Here is a 25,867-nt window from a genome sequence, read left to right on the forward strand (position 1 = left end):
TTAATGTAATACGTTATTCCGGCCCAAACCACCAGTGACGGATCCAGCAGTTTAAAAAAAAAGGGGGGGGGGGTCCAACTAAAATTTATTGTCCTCATTCAAATGCATTGATCGTCCATAGAAAGGGTGCTGTACAGTAATTCAGTTATAATTTTAGGTCAAGAGGGACTGTAATATATACAAGTTATAGCAATATTGGAAAACAATGACCTCAAACTTTTGTTCGCATGAATTTATAGTGCCAGCATGTCCTCTTTTTATTCAAAGTATTGAATCGTAAACAAATATCAGTAGTTTTCATACTTCAGACTGAGTCGTGTAATAAAATCTTTTGACCGCATCATTCCTAACTGACCATATTTGCTCTTTCTTTCTGCAAATCTATATAGCTGTACAGCAATTCAGTTATAATTTTAGGTCAAGAGGGACTGTAATATACAAGTTACAGCAATATTGGAAAACAATGACCTAAAAATTTTGTTCGCATGAATTTATAGTGCCAGCATGTCCTCTATTTATTCAAAGTATTGAATCGTAAACAAATATCAGTAGTTTTCATACTTCAGACTGAGTCGTGTAATAAAATCTTTTGACCGCATCAATCTAAACTGACCTTATTTGCTCTTTCTTTCTGCAAATCTATATATCTGTACAGTAATTCAGTTATAATTTTAGGTCAAGAGGGACTGTAATATACAAGTTACAGCAACATTGGAAAACAATAACCTAAAAATTTTGTTCACATGAATTTATAGTGCCAGTATATCCTCTTTTTATTCAAAGTATTGAAACGTAAACAAATATCAGTAGTTTTCATACTTCAGACTGAGTTGTATAATAAAATCTTTTGACCGCATCAACCAAAACTGACCATATTTGCTTTTTTTATGTGAGTCTATATAGTTGCACAGTACTTCAGTTATATTTTTTTTTACTGTAGTATATATAAATAACTGCAATATTGGAAATTGAACAAACATCAGTAGTTTTCATACCTCAGACTGACTCATGTAACAAAAATATGTGTCTGCATCAATCAAATCTGACCATATATGACTGCATCAGCCAAAACAGATCATTTTGCTTTTTTTAATGTAAAAAAATGCGAAGCGGGTTTTTTAATAGTGTGCACCATTTTTTATGTTATTTCGAATAGACAGAAAAAAATGATAAGTCATTTCTTATAATTTAATTCTAAATTCCATTTTAAACCTTGCCAAACCATGAAAAAACGTTGATGACGTGACGGTCACATGACTAACTTATGTCTATGGGCGCTGATAACACAATAACGACAGAAGACCCGTTACATCCAAACTTAAATTATTAAATAATGAACCGTCACAAAACGTGACTTTTTAAGTCAGTAGTTCATGATGTTTTTTTTTGAAACAAAACTATTTAACGGCATCATCCAACACTCACATCACTGATTCATATACTTTATTTTAAAATGAAAAGTACATGTATGAGAAGTTCTCTTCTTGGAAAGGTATACTGACTTTACTGTTAATATAATTTGAAGAAGGAAAATGATTGGTTTTGTTTGTAGCCTTACGTCCAGTGGCAAATATTTCATTCATGTTCAGATCGAGTATATTTTTCTGACGTTCCAGACTCCCAGATATTATTCATTATCGTTATGGATAAGTTTGGCAACGAGATAATGCAAATATGAGACCTCAGTGCAAATGTACATAGTTTTCTTGCGTTTAACAACACTGTGTTCATTACTATGATATCCCATATTTCATCCATTGTACAATTTTCGTTTGAACTTTTGTCAAAACAGAATCTTAAATCATGAATGTAAATCCAAGGCAAACAAGGTAAATTACGATTAAAATTCCATGAATTAAATGCAGAGTTATATTTACGAAGAGACTGTTAAAAACGGGGAACGAAGAAACGTAAACAATGATGTTTCATTTGCAATCTCATAAAAATATTTCTCCGATGAGTTGGATAACCTCCTATCCACTTCGATATTTGTACATGTAACTTTTGATCAGTAAAAAATATAGAAACATCTGCTATTATATATAGTAAAGTAATTGGAACTGATTTTTTCTTCTAGCCCTTTCTGCAGTGACGTCATTTAGAACTGTTCTACAGTCCTGACTGATTTAGTCAGTTCTGCTGACAGTTCTACTGAGGCCCCTCATGGGGGGGTCCTAGTAATCACATAATCACCATTTTTTTGCCAATATAATCAAATAATCATTAAATATTTGCTTATCTTTAGTAATCAAATAATCATAAACTAAAAATACAGTCCTAGGTAATCAAATAATCATGAAATATTTGGCTTAATAATCAAATAATCATTAAAAAAACGGCCAAGTAATCACATAATCAAAAACCCCATGAGGGCCCTCTCTACTGTTAGAACTGATTTGGTCAGTTCTACCTAGAACAGTTTTAGACAGTTCTACCCTAGAACTGATCCTGACAGTTCTACCTAGAACTGATTTAGTCAGTTCTACCTAGAACTGATCCTGACAGTTCTACCTAGAACAGTTCTAGGGTAGAACTGTTCTAGCTAGAACTGTTCTAGGACAGGTTAGAACAGTTCTATGACAGAATATTCTGACAGTTCTAATGAGAGGTTAGAAGTGATCTCCACTGTATATAGGACGGGTGTGTTCGATGCGTAAATTAATTAACAAAACCCCGTCATATAACATCCAACTTTGAAGTTGCGTCTGAATGTAAAATTTAGGTGTGCCACTTTGGGAATGGTCTTAAACGGTTGACAATTCATTTCTCGTTTTTTGTAATTTTTCCCAGATTTTTTCTATGTCGGGCAAAAAAAAGTAGCAGTTTATAAGGAGACCCCCTAAATGACGTAACAGCTTGACTTATGGTCGTTTCAAAAACGATTGTTTGCAAGTTGCATTGTGAACAATTGTACATTTGAAAATAAAACAACCTGAATGCAAATATTTTTAATGACTTTTCGGAAAGTAACTTTTGTGACATCTTGACAACCGTATACAAAGTTCATTACACTTTTCTACCTTCTAAACACAAGAGGTCGAATTCTTTTGTTCTATTTAAACCGCATATCGGACTAGGATCGTCGATAATTATTTCATTCACGATTGAGTATGAAAGTTGTATGTAGAGAAGGCCGTATTGTTTAATTAAAAATTCGTTACACGTTTCGCTGTCAACACGAACAGAGCAGTATGTATATATACTGTATCGACCAACTTTCAATGGATGATTTATTCACGTCTACACTATCTTACAAAAATGTACCCGCTTATAAACATTCATGTCTGTATTGGCCTTTGACTAAATTACTTTATGTAGATTTGAAACCCTGCAGACTGACCTTTAATGCACAGATACGGGTCTAATATTTTAAATTATGGGCTCGTAAGGAGGAGATTTTGTTAAAAAGGCCGAACACCGTGTCCGCCAGCTTTCCCCTTAATATGTGTCGTATGCATGTCATATAATTCGAATTTATGTTGGAGGCAAACACATATTAAACAATGTTTTAAAGATCTATTAGGCATATTTGAACATGACTCTACAGATTGTCCTACTTTTACATGCAACATAATTTCTTATTTAGGTGTTTATACCAATTTATAATACCGTAAACCAACTTATTTTCGCGGATACTTTATTTCGCGTTTCCCCCTTTCTTGAACACTTCGCTGCTATTAAATTTCACGATTTTCTGATTAACATGATGAAGTTTAATAAGGAAAGATCCAAGTTGTACATATTCGCGGCGATTTATATTCACGCTATTTTTCTTCTCGCGAAAGTCACGAAAATAAATCGCTCGCGAAAATAAGTTGGTTTACAGAATATTACAAAACATCTATAAAAAAATATATGCAAACATGACTCTGTGCATGCATCAAACTAATGGCTATGGCTTGTCTGCATTTAATAAAATAGCTAATGCAGGCACATAAGGTGTTACGATATGTGAGAACTATGATTTATTTGCATGGCAATAATTGATATCAACCCAAGAATGTTTCCCAAATTTTTTGTTCTTCCCTCGCCGGGATTCGAACCAATGCTACTGAGATATCGTGACACTAAATCGCCTGCACTGTTACCGGTGCGCTAGACCACACGACCACCTAGGCTTCATGAAAAATGAAGCTTTCGGTGGCCAGGTGTTACCTTTCAACGTAAGTTTTAATCTAGCGTCGTACTACAGTACATGATATATAAGGCATGCAGATTTTATTTGTTACAAATCAGCTAAATTATCTATGGTAAAGGATCCTACAATTTAATGTAAGATACAGTCACAGAAATAATTATATTTATAAGTACGTCTCAACCAGTGACAACTCTACAACAGGTGTATCCATCGGATCACCAGCAGTGATGGTGATACATGTCTGTGTAAATTCTGTATATACAACTCGTCTAAACATCAACCCAACAATGTTAGATCTGTAAATTTGTTTTCGCAAATTTTTTGTTCTTCCCTCGCCGGGATTCGAACCCATGCTACTGAGATATCGTGACACTAAATCGCCTGCAGTGTAACTGGCGCACTAGGCACACAACCACCTGGGTTTTATAAAAAATGAATCAATCGGTGGCAGGGTGTTACCTTCCCACGTCAGTTTCAATCTAGCGTCGTACTACAGTACATGATATTTAAGAAATGAAGATAATATTTTTACAGATCAGCTAAATTATCTATATTAAAGGATTCTACAAATGATTGTAAGATACAGTCCCAGAAATAATTATATTTATAAGTACGTCTGAACCAGTGACAACTCTTCAACCTATTTATCCATCAGATCACCAGCAGTGAAGGTGATATATGGCTGTGTACATTCTGTATATACAACTTGTCTAAACATCAACCCAACAATGTTAGATCCTTAAATTTGCTTTTATATTTTGTTTATATAAATATTATATATATATATATATATATATAAACAAGTCTAAATTGAAAACTACGTTGGATGAAAACCGCAATGTTTATACGTGTGCATGTAAAACTTATTTCGTTGTAGAAGGGTCTAAATACAGAACAAACAACATTTTCCAAAAAGACCAAAAGAGTGAAATAGTATATTTTAACAAAACGCATTTGACTAACAGGACGAACAACTGATATGCTTAAACCCTGCTGACTGCCACTTTAATAAAAAAAATTTGTTGATTCTGGTGGATTGACATGACAAAAGGCAGTCAATATTTAAATGGATACCAAACCACTACTGGCAGATTTGTGTTTAATATCATATGAAGGAAAAGACATAACGAACCTAGCTTCTCAAGACAAAAAAAGGAAAGATATATTAAGGTAGTTTTTCATAGAACTATTAGATAAATTATTAATGTCCTGTTATCTTATCAGCTTTAATTATGGGTTTGCGTTTTAAAAAAGAAAAACTCTCATCCAAGATCACCGAAAAAGATTAAAAACAAAATACCGAACTACAATATTAATGTAAATTAAAAAAAGGGGAAGTCCATAAAATATGGCAAAAGCAAATGTTCGACTACATCATCCAGCAGATTGCTTGGAAAATAACTCTCATATTCTTGTATTCAGACAGGTTATATTTTAAAGAAAATGGTTGGTTATACCTGTATCATAGCTAGCGTAATCTCTCCCATGTGTGAAAGCTATTTATAGTTCCGTTATATTGACAAAATGGGAAAGTTACTAATCTAGACGATAAACACAAAGTATCAAACTATCTAAATTATCTGATTAATACTGAATGCATTTAATCAGTAGGATAAGTGTTTTGTTCAAATACACTATAATGTGCCATCCTAGAAAAAAATCAATTTCAAATCAAGATATCGGTAAGTTATATTTTTCTAACGTAAAGGATGGTATTCAGAGTACTATGGTTTGAAAGGGGCATTCGCTACGAGAACTGAAAAAAGCATATTTGTTTTTGTTCAATCACTAATGACATTGAAGAAGTAAAAAAAAATAGATATATAAGAAAATGTGGTACGAGTGCCAATGAGACAACTCTTTCATCAAAGTCACAATTTATCAGGTAAGCGATAATAGGTCAATGCACAATGTTCAACACGGAGCCAGGGCCCTCTAAATGACATGTGTAAACCCATTCAAACGGGAAAACCAATGGTCTAATCTATATAAAAACAAGAAAAGAGAAACACTTATGAACAACATACACAAACGACAACAACTGGACATCGATTCCTGACTTAGGACTTGTGCAAACAAATGCAGCGGGTTTAAACAGTACTAACTAAATACTAGTTTGCTTTAAGCAGCCAGTTTGGTTCAATTTTGTGCAAATAAGCTTAGAAAAATCGCTGACGAATTGTTCATTTGCAAGTTAATAATTCGACCTCATTAAATCTGTAGTCAGGTGACTTACAATTTAACCTCTTAGCCAGAGATTGGTTACGCATGAGTTAAAATTGAGAATGGAAATGGGAAATGTGTCAAAAAGACAACAACCCGACCATAGAACAGAAAACAGTAGAATGTCACCAACAGGTCTTCAATGCAGCGAGAAATTCCCGCATAACATTCTTGTTTAGTTTTTAAAAGGAGAAGAATGTCAACATTGAAAGTGAGACAAGGGTAAACTATTTGATTGGCTGATAGAACCCACCAACAACTCATTCTTGTACAGATATAACCATGATTAACAAAACATTTAACTTTTAATATTATATCGGCAGACCTAGGAAAATTTAATTGCACGAGCTTCCTATCCATCTATATGTATATTTATGTTAATATTAGATGAAATAACTGTCGTCAGACTTCGGAGGTCATCTCAACGGTTAACAAGATTGCATCTAGACTAAAGTACACACAAAAGGCTGATACACATTATCAAGCTTGTGCATTGTAAATTGTTTATTCTAGACTTTCTTTATTTTGCATTTGGTTTTTAGTATGAAATAAATTTGAGACGATAATTTGAGTCAATTCGGTAGGCATGAATTAGACACATAATGCTTTATATATTTAAATTTTTCTTTCACTGAATTAGGTTTTGGATTATATACACGCCATACTATGTTTCAGGGCAGAAATTGGGAATATATATGTTTATGAAAGCATCATGAATTGTAATGCATTTAAAAAAAGAAAAGAAACCTCAAAACATTTTCTTTTATAAATATAAAAAAACGGATACTGTAGTTAGTTTGCGTTATATTTTTCTGGATATTTTGACAGCAGTTCACATGGATGCATCACTAGACCTTAGATCGAAGAATACAAAATAACAGGCAATATAAAAAATAAAGTATTTGCTGAAATACATAGATTACTTAGCACAATAATTAATAAATAAGTAAATGAATAACCTTCTAAAGTTGAGAAACAAATCATATAATCCCCTTCCTCTTTAGGCTTAGTGATGTGAAAGTTCTTTGTCAATGTACGACAAACCTACAAAATAAGAAAACAATCCTCGTTATGTTGATACGAAAACTTTATAAGCCATTTTTTAATTGCAATCCTTTCTTATGATGTTTTGTAATATAGGCTTACTAACTTCCTGATTATGTATTGTCCCTTTATTGATTCTTCAATGATACCTATGGGCCACCACGAGACTAATACAGTAGACCCTGAATCATACAGGGCCAATACAGAATCTTTCGTAATACTTTTTGAAAAATTCAAAACAGTACATATGGCCGGCCTGTATAAACAGTCCGAATGACAACTGGTCCGTATGACAAGTCCGTATTACTAGAAAAAGATACAGCTAGTCTGTATGACCAGTCCGTATGACAGGAAGTAGATATATGGGGTCCGTATGGATAAACTTATTAACCGGGACAAACGTATTCAATGTATAGTTAATATGAGTTGACCTTTTAAATTACATTATATTATTATAGTCATGCTGAATTTAACAAATAAGGGCCAATTTTAATGTATTGTTCAATAATGCTAATATGTGATATCAAAATATATCTAAATGTTAAATTTTAATAACAGAACAGAAGATACGCACTGATAAAGAAACAGACCAATTGATACTTGTCTTACGTACTGCAATTGTACTGTAAGTGTTGAATTTTTAATTTCAATCTTTCAATTACCTCTCTAAAACAGCAAAAGCACACAAAAGATACAAGACTTATAATTAGGAAGCACATTACGACATTACGCCCATAAAACTCATTAGTGGCGCTCAATTAAAAAAAGTCTGATAGGCCAAACCAGATATGACGCTATAAAGGGATAGAAAAATCTTAATGTTACGATTATTCAACATTTTATTAACATACAATTCACAGAAAACGAGTAGATCATTCACTTTTGATTTCAACATAAAAGTGTTAACAAATTGTCTACCAGCAGTTTCATCGACACAGGGGTTGTAAAAACTGATCATAGATAAAATCTTATAATCGGATATGCCAGAAGGATGTTTTGTCAACATGCATGCGCTGGAGTGACAACAATTGGAAGGCCGAATTAAATTCGGAGTTGAAGGGCAGAAGAACATGATTAAATGCCATTTGATCTACTTTGATATAAGCAAAAATCAACAACACAGTTCAGCAGACTGACAACCCTTGCATAAACAACATGACCAATGCTACAGGGTTTAACATTTAGAACCATAAAAAAAATTGTACTTGAACTGTATGATTATATAAATCAATAGAAAAATGTGAATAATCTATTACTAGAAAGCGACTTTGCTCTCCAAAAACATCCCTATGGAAGATGGAAGTATTTAGTAAGCAAGTCAAATAAACTATTTGTAAAATTATTGTATTTCTATTAAGAAAAGGCTTTATCACTTCAAACCACCAGTAATGGTTTACACTTTTTGATCAACTGGTTTCGGTCACAATTAATAACATCAATAATGAAGATGGAATAGGTGTCTACTCTTCTATTCTAATCAATTTACTTACATCGATAAAAAACAGTTTTGGCTTTCCTTTCAAAGATCTGCAATTTATTATATCTTTCATCAAGTCAACCAACTTAGCAGGTTTGCCATCAGATCCACAAATCGATTGATCTGAACCATGACTTGATAATACACATGCAAACATGTTATGTTTAGTATAATCTTCAGCTCCAACTACAATAAAACAGATAGTAAGTACAAAATGTTTAATGAAACAGGACACACATGTAAACCTTTTATGTAAACAGCAGCTTAGCAAAACAATCAACCAAGTAAAAATAACCGTACAAAACATCCGCATTTTTATAGCAAAATATACGCAGCGACCGCAGATGTAGTATGAACCTTCTTGTTGATTAGATAGTTCATCTCTATTTATTTATAACAACCTATTCACTGAACGTTATTACCTTAGTTATCACTACGGACGTTTGGCGTCCGCGATAATGAATTTTGTGACAATAAGTGAAATATGTATTACTTTAACATCTTTCATGACTGAGAGTTAAAACAATTTCTCAGTAAAGGACCTAGATATCGTCTCCCTTCTATTATTTACTATAATGAGTGTCATGACATCATTAACGACGCATACCCTACTTACCGCCTCAAATGGATAAAACGAGAAAAAGCTGACAAACAATTCCTAGATTTTCTCTTTTTTATTCAGTAATGTACATAGTTTATATTCGTATTAAACATTTTAAAGAACATGTTACCACCATAACAGCCCTATTTCTCGTACCAAACATAAGCTAAAAAACTCGCCAAGGAATTTGTTTTTGTCCCGGCTGACAAGGCTGCTAATGATATCATTTTGTTTGACGGATCTGCAAATGAAAACCACAATTAAATTCACCAACATTCCAACTGACTACAATTCCGGAAAATGACTTATGTTACAAACATCAACTTTAAGCTACCTCTTTACACGCAGAATCAAAACAATGACAATGAAAGTTCCAGTTATGAACTGCATTTTAAAGCTGCACAAAACGCCTAACAAATCTAGATTTGTTTCGTCTTTAAGCCACTGTTCCACCACTCATCTGTCTATGCTATTTACTACTACACTTGGTACAATAAAAAAACAGGTGATAAATTGTTCAACTAAGGCCTTTAAACAAAGTGGAATTAATAACTTTTAAATTTGATTTCTACCCTCTTACCCATTTGCCTCATAATCTTATTTGGGGTAAAAAATCCCATACCTTATTAAATGGGCAAATAAAAATGTAAGAATGCGAAAATATAACTCCAAACTCTGTTTACCCTGCTTACCCTTCCGGAGCACCTGAGATCAGCCCTAGTTGTTGGTGGGGTTGTGTTCCTTTGTCTTTAGTTTTAAATGTTGTGTATTGAGTACTAGTAGTTTGCCATGAAGTTGTCAGTTTTTTCTTATCTATGAGTTTGGCTGTCCCACTGCTATATTTCGCATGTCATTTTAAGGTAAATTTTTATTAACAGCAAACAAATGAACTATGGCAGTTACACCTGCTTTAATACGCATACGATAACTGTCCTTGAATTTTTACTAGATTTTTGTTCTGTATGGAGAATTCGAAAATCGTCTGAATTCCAATGGTAATTAGCTTTGCACTACTTATTGGAGAGACCTGTTTCTCTATTGTTATGAGTTACAATTTATGACTAAAATCGTTAAAGACAAATCGATACAACTTCTTATAAAAAAAGTTCAATAACACTTTTAGATATTTGGATGATATATTGGGTTTTTTTAATAACAGCTTCAGTATGTATCCTGCTGAACTTACTTTAAGTAAGGTTAATACTAACGAAGAACACTGCCCTTTCTTGGATTTTAATATCTTTTTCTTTTACGAGAACATCAATACTAAATGTGCTGATAAAAGAGCTGATTTTTCATTTCCTATAAATTGCTAATTATCAATTTCTTGATGGTGAGGATTCGCTCGTGTAGGTAACAACGTATTTCATTTTAACGTTTAACGAGAGAAATCTCTGTATTAATGAAAAATTATAACACTAAGGTTTTCGATATCACAAAAACTATTCCAGCTATTTACTAAAATTTATCATTGGTACAAGGACATCATTCGTAAATATAAATCAACATGCAGACAACATATACGTTCAGATATTTCACATCCAATCTTTTATAGTAATATTCTATTCAAAGCACAAAAAATATCGGAACTCTCCATTATAGCTTACCAAACCCTTAAATAGATTTATTCAGAAGGAATTTATATACGATACTGTTATTAAAGGTCATTAAAGATGGTATATCATGTTATTAATATTGATTCACTCATAGGGTCTTTGCATTAACACATTTATTCTTATACCAGTTGTTGGCATGATGCGGGTTATGTTTTTCTCGTATATGTTATGATGGTACGATACTAAACCCCTAACAAGTGGGATTGTGTCTAATTCTCATATGATGAAAACATATTATTTCAATCAATTTAATTGAGGGTTGGAGCTGGCATATCAGTTACTGCTAGTAGTCCTTTTTTAATGTATGTAGCATTGTGATTTTGCTTAATTTATCTTGTTTCCTATTCTGACATAGGATTCGGACTTCTTTTACTGTGCGTATCGCTGTGTGTTTGTGTATTTTACATTGTCTTAAAGTATAGGAAAGGGGGTTGATATCGCACAAACACAAATGTAGTTCATTTTGTTTTGGAGTTTAGTCTGAGGTCCATTTTCACTGAACTTATTCACATTTGTTTAGGGGCCAGCTGAAGCCTGCCTCCTGGTGCAGGATTTTCTCGTTGTGTTTAAGACCCATTAGTGATCTTCGTCTGTTTTCTGGTCTTTGATTGGGTTGTTGTTTCTTTGACACATTCCTTATTTCCATTCTCATTTTTACATATCCTAAATTAAGAGCCTGTATTTCAGTAAATAGCGCTCTTCAGTTATAGGACAAACGCCAGATTTTGAGTTTCTTCAGCAAAATAGCCAGAACATTATCCAATTAACAGATTATTGATAAATCATTTATTCAAACACTTGTTTATTTGTCGTCACAGCAGGAAAGCTTCTGATTACCACAATATTTTAGATGACTGACCAGAAATGACCACATGTGTACTATGTACTGTCAAAGTACTATTCCACATAAATAGATTGTTATCAGAATCAGCTAGTGGCAAATATTATGACTTTTGAATTTTATCTATAAAAGACCCCCCTTTTTATGATACAAATTTTGGCAATGCAAACATTTGAAAACAGAGTATTTGTATTCAGTATTTTATTTTTTATATTTAAGCGTATAACTTAATCTACAATATAAATATATGATATTACTGATTTTGCAAAATATTTTTTGTAAACTGGAATGAAACTTGAGAACTTATCGAATTAAATGTTCTTGTACCACATGCACACTTTGAAAATGTTTTCTCTTTTAAGCTTAGTATAAACGGTGTCAAAAATCCAACACAAGTTTTGACATTTTTAATAGTTCCAGTTTTAAAATTTGCTATTTGTCAAGCCTGCAAGTAAAGTGGCCAAATCTATGGGGAACGGATTTATATACGTTTTTCTTGGTTCTTGGTTCATTGGTTAAGTTTTCATGGTTAAGTTTTTTTTCTTAGATACATGTACTATAAGCAATAGGTGAACTATATTTAATGAACAGATTGATTGTAAGGTGTGCATGTCTGGTTCATCTGACTTTATTTTCATGATTCAGTTGATAATGTTTAGTTTTCCTGTTTAAGTCTGATTCATAGAAACCATAAGTATTAGGTCAACTATATTTGATGTATTGAAAATGAACAGTGAACCATAGACCTATGTACTCCCATGCTCAACTTTGTGTACTTTAAAATAACACTGTGCATCCGGGGGGGGGGGGGGGGTGGCTGGTATCATTTGTGTTTTCCAGACACAATAGTATCTTTTTTTAAAAAATCCAACATTGACTTTGTTATAATACAGTTACTTCACAGTAAAGTGCGGTGATATCATTTTGTCTAGTTTTTATTTGAACTGTTCGGGCCTCGCCGTCATAAAACTTTCGAGCATGATTTCTGTACTCAGACTCAAAAATCAACCAATCAAATTGCTGGATTTCTTTTTTCGAGCATAATTTTTGTGATCCGAGCACGGAGCAAAGTTTTATGCCTTCAAGGCCTGTACTTTGCTAATGATTAGAAATATTTTTGTTAATAAATATTAAGATAGATCATACAGTGTATGGTTTAAGTTAACAAATATCAATAACCTTTCTCAAACCTTAATTTAGAATTATTTTCTAAATACGGTAATGATATTTATATAAAAATGTTTTCCAATAATTTTAATTCAAGACTTTATTAGGGTCATATTCAAATGTAGGTACTCCTAATGGTGCCTTGTTGTATCCCCTTTTCAAAATCCTTTATTAATTTAGCAATTAATTCCTGTAAAAATCCTTTCAAATATATTTATACAAAGAACTCTTAAAAATATTTATACTATATACACATATGTTGTATTCCTGGAACATATTTCACGCTATAAGTTTCTATACAAGAGTGTTCTACAAATTCTGAAATATACACTAATATTTTGTTTCTGATTTGATCTATTTGTCTCTATGGTCAGTGGTCTGGTAGTAGTCTCAGATTCTAATCTCTACCAGCAGGGAGTCTGATAACAGGTTGTAATATGTTGAATGGGTTAATTAACATCAATAAATTGTGCAATTTGATATCTCCTAAATTTTAGGATGAAATTTGGCGTTTGTCCTATAACTGTCTTTATCATGTTTGTTTTCTTTTTGGCTATGGAGTTGTGAGTTTGGCCGTCCCTCTGATATCTTTCGTTCCTCTTGAATTCAATGTTTCATAAGGCCAAACTATTTAAAGGTATAAAACCAGAGACAAAGAAGAAGAGCTGATGAAAACAAAAAGGACAAAAAGTAGAACCAATCCTCATCAGTAAGCTAATTTTGCTTTGCACAAACTAAATGTACGCTAAATTGATTGACAGATACAATAATGATTACAATAATCTTGTTCTTAACTATTAATAAGCGGAGCAAAAACAAAATCGAAAGAAACAAAGTATTAACAAAGTAAGGTTACTTGCATTAATAAGTCTTTTGAACAAACGAAAACATTAAAACACAATTGCAAAATTGTTTGTGGTATCAATGTTATCATCAGTAAATAGTAGATTTATAACGGCATTTCAAATGATTAAATACGATTTACTGTATAAGATATCACACTTCTACCATAAATACCTTATATGTATGTTATAATTATCGAACCGGTTTATTGAGTCAAGCCATTTGCAACTTATTTATACATTGTGTTCGTATTTGTATTGTACAATCTCTGTGAGAGGTTAAGGAATGACTGAGCGTGCACAAATATTTGTTACCCTATAGCATTCTTTATGTGCTATTCCCTAGTCTGGAGCTAGTAATTCAAGTATTGAATTTTGGTTGTTTATGACGATCATACTATATCTCTTTATTTTAATTATGATATAATTCAGTATTGTTTTGACCAATTATATATAGACGTATATGTATTCCTGTTATAAATTCATTCAAAATTAAAGAAACTATACTACTAGCAGTTACTAAAATCAAGTACAAAGCTAATAATAGTTATGACTAAAATGTCAATCAAGTACTCATCCTTTGTGCTTAGTTTAAAGACGCCATAAACAGCTAGAGAATAACATTATCTTGTTAAATGCCAACAGAATGTAGGACCACAAACAATCATAGTCGATATTTATAATATCTAGTTATGTGTTGGTTTATTAGTATCAAAATCAATATTATATTACAGTGTTAAATTAAAAACCTTTTATCATTAGTTTATTCAAAGGATCTTATCACCAATCATAACTAAATATTTACCAGCACTGTCAACAACATAACCGTAAAAAATAGGCTGTGATATCCCCTTGTACAATGACTGTCCGCCGAATTGAAAATAACTTCATTGACCTTATTTACATAAAACATTCAAATATAAGCTTCTCCTGATTCTTCCTAATAAGGTCCTCCCTTAGAATAATAAACAAAAAAGTCAACGAGACAAAAGACTCCGTCGGTTCCCAAGAGTATGTTGAATGTCCCCAGAATGTAACACACAAGTTATCCAACAGCTTTCGTTTTTTGGTATGGTGTGAATAATTTCACTGAGACTAAGGTAAAGTATTTCCATTAACAGTATATATCCATTTCCTACCAATGGTTTTGAACGTCTATTATGAAGTAGAATACAGAAATTGACTTGGGACGGTTTCGGTTATAAAGTGTTACTTTAATTTGATTTATAACAAATGTTCCTACAGACCGATAAAAAGAAGGCATAAACTCGTGGTCAAAATTTTAATACTTAAATAATTCTTTCATCATTAATGTGTGGTTCATTTTTTGTGAGGTTTATGTGGAAATATAAAGAATGTACTTACAATCTTTTAAAATGGTAATCATAGCATCTTTCGGTTGGTTTTCAAATATCTTCACATCAAACTTTAAACGACGAAATGTATCTTGCAGTCTTATTGTATCTTCAGCACCACCTTGGAGGTTTTTCTGATCGGTGAATTCAAAGTTGTTGATAATCACTGCATATCCATTTATATCACATACGTTGCTATATACTTCGTCTGATATTGTCGATAAATCGTAAGATCCGCTCCTTCTATTGTAATACATCATTTTAAAAGAAAGAATATATATACAAATGCGTCTTAACTATTGCTACATAAAGACGGAAGGTTCGCTTTCTATACCATAACTCCTGATTTTGAACCCATATGAATAATATTTGTGGTTTGTAACGTATAAATTCATTCTTGATTAAATGGACAAAAGATTGTAATTCGCAAAGAAACGGTCCACATGTTGGCTGCTTTATTCAGGTTTAATCGAGTTATGTCCTAAACATTTGACACTGCTTGATATATATTTTTTTCTATATTGACCGTATCTGAATGTTGAATTTTTTTAAACATGTTTCGTTTAAATGATTATATTTGTGCAAACACACTACTATGGAATGACACAGCTACCTTGTGATAACGATACTAATATTATTAAGGATTGAGATATAACATGAAGCAAATATATTTTACGACATTTGACTATACTACTCTGTCAATTTGCATATCACTTATATATATTTATATACTATGAAAACGTTCCGATATGACATGCAGTTACCTTTATACGATTCTGTTACGTTGTTATGAAGATACAATTTTTATACTATGAAGATATCTTTCTAAAACATGGAGATACCTTTCCATACTGATTTGTTATTTCACTATACTATTTTGTGATATTGCTATATCATCAAAATACATTTTATACTATAAAGACATCTTAATATATTAATGATCTTTTTGTCATCTCACTGTACTATTTTGTCATGTTACAATCTTATTTCGAAAAATTCGTATACTTTACAATCATTTCGATATAATATGGAGCCACCTTATTATACTATCGTATAACCTTGCTATGCTATTTTGACAGATTAATATAGCACAATGATACTTCTTTATACTATAAGTATTGATACAACAATAGTTCTTACCAAGGAATATGAAAAAGCGCAAATTTTCTTTTTTTTTAAGTAGGGTTAAATTAAAATTAAAACCCTCTAGCACATGGCAAATTATATGAATATTTCATGAATAAGTGCTCTTTATAACAAAAACTATCAAATTCAAAATATATTTTTTATCACTATGAAAATAAACTTCAAACTTTACACTGTTGTTGTGAATGTTAGTGTTATGGTACAGTATATATACTTTTTGGAGAAATTTTGATTTTTTTGTCCTTCCAGAGTAATGAACTGTTCTCATATTTAAAAAAAAGTAGGAAGCAACTTTTTAGATGCCATTTTCACCTCGAATTTATTATATTCTACTTAAACAAACAAACTAAAATTGCACCTTTTTATATATATTGGTAATCATTACTGTTGTATCAATACGTCTTTATAGTATGAAGAAGTATCATTGTGATAAAGTAATCTGTCAGAATAACTTATTGAGGTGATAAGAGCGTATGAAAAGGTGGCTCCATATTATATCAAGATGTCTTTGTAGTAATTATAGGTTTCATAACGAGTGAGATTTGGATATTGCTTGATATCAACACGCCTTATTTGATTTCAATATGATAATAAACTAGCCTTCAGCGAGTTCAATATTTCTATTTAAATTTAATAAAGAGAGTTAATATCAAGCAATATCCAATATTCTAAAATTGTCATACCTATTTCTCTTATGGTCAACACTCTCAATGTGAAAAATAAAAAAATCCGCGATATGTTGAACCAGTCTTTTGCATATTCTAGTATGACGTTATATGTCTTTTTCCGGTGTCAAACTTTAACATCAGACATTTTAAGACTATTGTAGTATTTGGAAAGTAAAAAATAATGAAAAAAAGAAGATTGTCAGGTAAAATGTATGAGTGTTTTGTATATTATTGAAGAAATCCGTTGACATGGAAGAAATTTACATTGTGTTAATCTTTGGAATTCATCATTGAAATAACGAATAAGTAAATTAACGTATCTCTTTTTCGTATCACACTCCATGCAGTGTAATTCAAGAAATATGTAAATTTATAAATATGTTTTCTGCTCTATGGTCGGGTTGTTGTCTCTTTGACGAAACCCGCGCCTGGCGTAACTATAAAATTTCAATCCTGGGATCTATGATGAGTTTATTTGACACATTCCCTATTTCCATTCTCAATTTTATTGCAAAAAAAAACAACATTTTTGGCCAAAACAATGATGGGAGACAAATAGAAGAGTAAAATGACAAATCAGTATAAAAGGTATATCCATGTTGTATCAAGATGTCTTTCTTGTATACAAATTTTATCTTCATAACAAAATATAAGACTACTATAAATAGGTAACTGAATGCTATATCACAATGTTTTATAGTATACCAAGTGAGATAGCAAATTGACATAGCAGTAGAGTCAAAAATAGCAGTATTATGGAAAAAAAGATTATTCATGTTATATCCCAACCCTTAATGATATGATTATCGTTATCATAATGCAGCTGTTGCGTTTTGTAGACAACTATTTACGAGTATGCATTTTTCTATTCGATAAAAAAATCCACCAATATTATCGTTGTTTTGATAAATATACTTTATGGTTATCGAAGGTACTAGGCTTATAATTTAATACGCCAGATGCACGTTTATTTATTGTAGCCCTATCGTGTAATGTTGTCATTAAAACGGGAGGTTTGGCATGCCACAAAACCAGGTTCAACCTACCATTTTTTCATAAAATGCCCTGTACCAAGTCAGGAAAATGGCCATTGTTACATTATAGTTCGTTTCTGTGTGTTTTACATTTCGGTGTTGTGTTTCTGTTGTGTCGTAGTTCTCTTATATTTGATACGATTCCCTCAGTTTTAGTTTGTAACCCGGATTTGTTTTTTCTCTATCGATTTATGAATTTTGATTAGCGGTTTACTACTGTTGCCTTTGTTCGTCTACATAAGACTCATCAGTGACGCTCAGATCAAAATAATTAGAAAGCCAAATAAGTAAAAAGTTAAAGAGCATTGATGACTTAAAATTTCAAAAGACTGTGATAATACGGCTATGATTAACTATGTATGGCCGTGGGATAATTAAATAGAATTTGTGTTGCCAATTTTTATAAAACGTAATCACAACTTTGGTTTTTGTTTAAAAGAAAATAAAACCAACTTGTGATTATGAGAAGTGCGGCAATTATTCTATAAGCGTGTTGAACCCTCATTCAAAAGTATGGAGCCGTCTCATTTATCAAAGTCCACAATAGTCCACAAACATAAGATTTGATAGAAATAGAAACCCATAATCCTAAAATTTATTTTCATTTCTGTTGATTCGACTCTCTGACATAAAGGTTTTTTATTCTATGTTATTTTGGAAATCACAAATAAAGTATAAAACAGTTACAAGCTACGAAGTAGAAATGAGGACCGATTTTTGGTAAAGAAAAAACATTTTTATTCATTTTTTTTTTTCAATATAAATGTTTTTATAGTCTAGACCTAGAAGCTTGCCCTTCTTGAGCACCTGATATCAACCCCAGTTTTTGGTGGGGTTCGTCTTGCTTATTCTTTAGTTTTCTACGGTGTGTCTTCTGTACTATTATTTGTCTGTTTGTCTTTTTATTTTTTAGCCATGGCATTGTCGGTTTATTTTCAATCTATTAGTTTGACTATTCCTCTTGTATCTTTCGCCTCTCTTTTACATACCTGTCTAATCGTGACTTTTCCATGTCCGGACCATTCCACGGTATGTCCAAAGGTGACAATGATAGACCTATGTCAAACAATGTATATTGAAACATTTCCATGCACATGACAAATAAATGCTATTTACGTGTATCGAAATGGAAGATTTCAAATTTTGGATAATGGTTTAATATACAAAACAAAAATACGTGAGATAGCAGCAGAAATATATATATATATATATATGAGTCTGAAAGATTGTGTAACAATACCGATAAATAGATGGAAAACAAAACACTAAAAAGTGTTGAATATCATTGCACAAAGATGGAAAAACTGAACAGATGATATAAATCATACAATAATTGCAAATATTTGAAAATCGGGAGAGGTTTTGGATAAAAACACTGGGTGTCCTCCATCCAGATGGAATCAATAGAAAGAAATAATTAAATTTACAGTCTAGTCTTTATATTATTATATTCAGGATTTTGGATTAAAATCAATCGACCAAAACTTACCTGTATTATTAGTGATCTATGTTTACACATTCTTGATCATTCTACTTTCGGTTTTATATAATCAAAACAAATGACGGGCAAAAATCCGGTTATCTGGTGTTCTTCTTTTTATTACTTTCTTATATATGATTGTTTATATATAGGATCACTGAATAATATATATGTATTGTGTGCTCGTATGAATACTTTGTAAAATGCAACTAACACAAGATATAAGATATATTTTGCTAATCAAATCCCCTGGTTTCATTAGCAATTAACAACACAGGGAGGAACCTTAGCGTCATTGTTGTAGCGCTAAGGGACATTGTTCACAACCAGTAGTGAAATAAAATATTTAAAGTTGAAAAAAAAAAAAAAAAGATAAATAAATGATTAGAAATGCAAAAAAAAAAAAAAATGTTTACACCTTATACATTATATCTCATTATTGTTAAAACTTTTGTCACCGAAGAAGGCCATTTGTTGAGCCAAGATATTTGCAATTATTGTATAATTTATATCATCTGTTCAGTTTTTCCATCTTTGTGCAATGGTATTCAACACTTTTTAGTGTTTTGTTTTCCATCTATTTATCGGTATTGTTACACAATCTTTCAGATTCATATAATTTTTCCTGTTTGTGTAGTATTGTCAATTTTGATGATCCAATACCTATTAAGTTTCCTGGTTGGTAGATTCTTATAGACTCTATATATATATATATGTGTGTGTGTATAAGTACGTCTGAGTCAGTGACTACTCTACAACAGATTTATCCATCGGATCGCCATCAATGATGGTGATACATGGCTGTGTACATTATGTATATACAACTTGTTGGGTTGATGTTTAGACGAGTTGTATGTATATATATATACAACTCGTCTAAACATCAACCCAACAATGTTAGATCTGTAAATTTGCTCTCTGCGAAAGCAAATTTACAGATCTAACATTGTTGGGTTGATGTTTAGACGAGTTGTATATACATAATGTACAAAGCCATGTATCACCATCATTTTTGGTGATCCGATGGATAAATCTGTTGTAGAGTTGTCACTGACTTAGACGTACTTATACATATATATCTATATATATAAAACGACTGAATAAATAGTCAACGATTAATCTTACAGGGCGATGGATCATGTAATATGATTCTCTAAGCTACACAATATAATATATAACAAGTCAGAAAGGGTACAACATCACCATTAAATAACTATAAAATGAACAAATATTAGATATTTCGGATAACAGATATCCTTCTTCAATAATAGCACGATGTCAAATGAATCATGTCAATATATTCAAACTATCAAAATCTTGAAATTTATACAATTTAAGAGAACACCACAGACGCTGGTACAATTTTAAAATTTCCAAACACGGTGCAAAGATTACAAAGATATACCAAATAAAAATAGTTATTTGCGATGTGAAATGGCAAAACGCTGAATTTCCAAAGGTTGTATATATATGTTTTTATCCAACGCAATCATAGGTTTCAACATAGTTTTCAATTTAGATTTGTTTGTATTTTTTTGGTTAAGCTTGTATTTTCCCTTCTGTTTATATGATCCGTTCATCCTATTTTGACTCTTTAAAATTCAAGAGTCTATCCTAAATTGAGGTAAATTAAATGGCCTTCTCGATCCATAACATAACTGAAAAGACATTATTTGTTGAAATCCAGATATGGTGTACAAAATCTAGCACCTCATGTTGTGGTTGACCATCTTTGCCGCCAGTTCAATGTTTTCTACTTGTTATTAAATTAATATTAAGATCCATATTGTTACACCTTGTGATCAATTTATTTGACAATCGTCAATGGCAGTCAGCAGGGATTAAGAACATCAGTTGTTCGACCTGCTAGTCAAATATGTTTTGTTAAAATAGGTTTGAACGTAGTTTCAATTTAGACTTGTTTATATATAATATAAACTCGTTTAAACACAGCCATGTATCACCATTACTGCTGGTGATCCAATCGATAAATCTGTTGTAGATTTGTCATTGGTTCAGACGTACTTATATAGATACATACATGCCTGTATTAATGTGAAAATAAAATAAAAGCAATCTACAATTCCACAAACAATAATTTCTAAATGTTAACTAAAAGCTTCGTGGTTCATAAATGAATAATAACGATTTCAATGACACAATTTAAACAAAATATATTATATATTTTGATCAATAATGGAAAAGAACGTACAAAGGCTATAAATATTCAAGAACTAAGAAGACCGAAAGACACGGTAATTAATACGAATCAAGTTTTACCATACGTCTCATCGTACAACTCTAGAAATACAGAAGCGTATACCATTATTTATCAAAATGAACCAACTTTGATGAAAAATCAAATAATGAAAGTAGCCCTTGCTACACAGAAAATTAATAAGAGTAAAAAACAGTCAACATCTTTAAAGAAATTACTCATCAGCACGAAATTAAACAAAGATGATACAATTACTTTTGTAAAAAAACGCGGACGTTCAAATTGTGGTATTTGTCAAAATGTTATGGAAAGAGAGATATATGAATTTTAATCGGGAAAGATTTTAACTATTGAGAACTTTTTTACATGCGCGTCGGGAAATGTAATGTATCTAATTAAATGTAATCGGTTCAAAAAAGATTATATAAGACAAACAGGAACACTTTACGGAAATAATTACTGTTCACCGTCAACAAATCCGACATAAAGAAAGTAGGATGATTAACGTCAGTGAACACCTGGATTTATGCGCTACCAATAAATCACCTAGATACTATGTTTTCCCATTTTATTTTATGTGACGACCAATTCACCGAAGAAATGAAAATCAATAATGAAAATATGTTTATACAAAAGTTCAAACCAAGCCTAAACAGATAAGACGATATTTTTGTAAGGGTTACGTCTCTTTCATGTATTGTTACGGGCTTATTATCGTGACGTTACGTTACCGTTAGTTACATTCATTATCATCCATGATTATCACAAAGATGTGAAACCGGTTGGAGAACAAATGTAGAACATTAAAGGACTTTAAGAGCATTTTGAAATTTTATTTATATTTCTACTAGTGTGGACACAGAATTCAATTTTAAGTATATATGTATATATATTCAACAAAATGATTTATGTAAAAGTACAAGCTCAATGAAAAGTTGATATTGATATTAAAAGACCTCCGAACAGAAATGCATGTTCAGATCACAGAGCTCGAATTAATATTCATCAGTTCATGAAATGTCAACGATTTTGGTTGATTTGTATATCTTTTTCTCAATAACTATTTACGACTATCATTAAATACAGAGCATATAAAAAATATAATGAAATTCATTATAAACTAAGTTACAAATTAAGTTTTGTCTTTTTTCTCTTCTCATCTTCCAGTCTTAATAGGAAATCTATGATTTTCTGTTCTCAATCTACATAATGTAATAATTGTTATATCATTTAAATGTTTAAAATAATATTCAAAATCACAGTTTTCTTTATAAATACGAAAGTTTAAAGCTTTCGGCGATTCAAGCACGTCAGTATGCCATTTCTGTTCAAATTGATCAACATGATTTTGTTTAACAATAGTATATAATCATTTATCACTTACAAAATATTGTGAGTCCCAAACAAATAACAAACCAGATTCACCCAAGAATGGATTTAAAATTTTCCAACCATTTAGTATCATTTTTATATTTATACAATGAGTTCTGGTATATAATTGAAGGAAGTTTTCTTGTTTTCTATTGTTGTCCTCCACTAGTTAATTATACGAAGTTTTATATCAATTTCCAAGGATATCTGACCATTTCTCATTATATCACAACCTTAAGCAAATGTTTTCAGTATTTCATTTGAACCCTTTCTATTATCGAATTATTACCAAAACTCCAGACTTCATTACCGCAAATTAAAATGATTTTAACAATCTTATTAAATAATTCAATAAGACATTCAGTAGAAAGATGGTGCAATCTTCCTTTTTTGATAACGTCGTACATAGCAGATATGACGTTTTTTGCTTGTGCTTTTTTGCCTCAAAAACTTTCTCCTCTATTGAATAATATATAATATTGATTTGTAAGTCAACTTGGGACTTTCATAACACAACTGTATCATCCGCATATGATGTAACAAAACGTTTAAGATAAAAATCAAAGTTCGGTTCCTTATTCATCTGGAGTTTTCAAACCATATATGTTCTTGTCACTTAGAAAATCTTCTAAATCATTAACAAATAAAGGAAAAAGTATTGGAGATAAATTTCCCCCTTGCACAACACCAACATTATATGGCAAAAAATCTGAAATTTCATTCTGAAAACAATTATAAATTTTATATAACTATACACATTTGTAAAAGTATTATACTTTTACAATTCAGAGTATTGGATCAATTTGGTCCAAAGTCCTGCATGCCAAACAGTGTCAAAGGCCTTTAATAAATCCATAAAGGCACAATACAGGTTTTTTTTAAATTATTTTTGAACAGTTCAAATAACAAATGAAGAAAAAAAATGCTATTGGTAGTAGAATAACATTATAAATTCAAACTGGTTTTCTTTCAGCAATATTAATCTCTAAAATTAATTTACTCTACAATTGAGCACTGAGGTGAAAAGTTTACCGAAACAGCTTGGAATAGTGATAGGCTTAACATTTTGTGGATCGAGCTGATCTCCTCAATTCTTATTAAAAGGTATTATATTTCCAGTATGCAAATATTATGTTACATTTCAAGAACTAAATATAACATTGAAACGTTTAGCATCAACAGGCATTTAATATTATATGTACACTTCATATATATATTTATTTATAATTAAATCATTACCACATGCTTTTCCATTTTTTTTATTTTTTTTATATGTGTAAAACATTTCTACCTCAATTATAGTAAAGACCTAGATGCATAAGGTCCTACACATTATTCATTCGGTAAATGTTCATTTTGTTTTTTTATCTGTAATTTTTCTATGTTACATGCGAATGCAAATAATAAGTGTTGTCAGTTCAGTACAATTAATTAACAGATCTGTTAGGGTATGCTTAATTCAATTAAGCATATGCTGAACTATTAACAAGGTATTAAATATACTGGAAATCAATATCATGTTAGAAAACCTCCATTTCTTTTTACCACCTATTTCATGATGTTAGTTCAATTATTTTTTAATTTGATGTAACTATCTTTTTTTTTTTTGATTTTTTCATATTCAACCTATTTATTATGATTTAAAGACATATTGTGCATTATTACTTACCTTAAAAAATAAATTGCAAACACTTGATAGTAAGACTAAACCTTTTCATGTTATGTAAACATGAAAACTAAGGAGCTAAGCTTACTCCATGCATGCATGAACTAAGGCAACTAACGTAGACTTAGTCCATGTTTGCATGGACTAACACAACAGGCTTTTGATCTGAGCGTCACTGATGAGTCTTATGTAGACGAAACGCGCGTCTGGCGTATAAAATTATAATCCTGGTACTTCTGATAACTATTAGTCCATGCATACATGGACGAAGGCAACCAGCGTTAACTAAGTTAACAAAATTTAGTTTGTTTTTGATATAAGAAATAGGGTAATTATGGTAAAATGTTCTTTAAACATATTGTATACGTATATCAATTATGTTCATTACTGAATTAAAAAAAGAGTCCAAATATTTCTTGTCATCTTTTTCTCGTTTTATCAATTTCAAGCATTAAGTTAGGAGTGAGTCGTGGATTATATTACGACGCTTATTCCAATAATTGACGGGGACGATAAATAGGTTCTTTACTTGGGAAGGATTTCAACTCTCGGTCGCAATTGATGTCTTTGTCTCATATTATAACATGGGAACTAGGGCCATAAATGTATTCGGATTTACTGCAATTATATGACGTTAATATATTGTCACAAGTATTTACATCTTTACACTTGGCTATAATTACACAAATATTATCGTATAGATTTTTTGAAAACATAACAAATAAGAGGAAGTTCGGTATTATCGAAATATCCAGGAATTTGATCATTAAATTTTCAACAATATTTACAAAAGCAAAACCTTTATTAACGTTATTGATTTTAATATAATATTTTGTTATGATCTTCAGGGCGATCAATTTCGGGAAACAGTTTAGAATAACAATATGTCCTTATAATTTGAATGATTTTATACATAGGACTTATTCAATTAGTATTGGAATTGGAAAATGACTTTTTGTAAAGAACACACACACATCTAT

Source organism: Mytilus galloprovincialis, chromosome 8 (assembly GCF_965363235.1).
Source record: "Mytilus galloprovincialis chromosome 8, xbMytGall1.hap1.1, whole genome shotgun sequence".
NCBI lineage: Eukaryota > Metazoa > Mollusca > Bivalvia > Mytilida > Mytilidae > Mytilus > Mytilus galloprovincialis.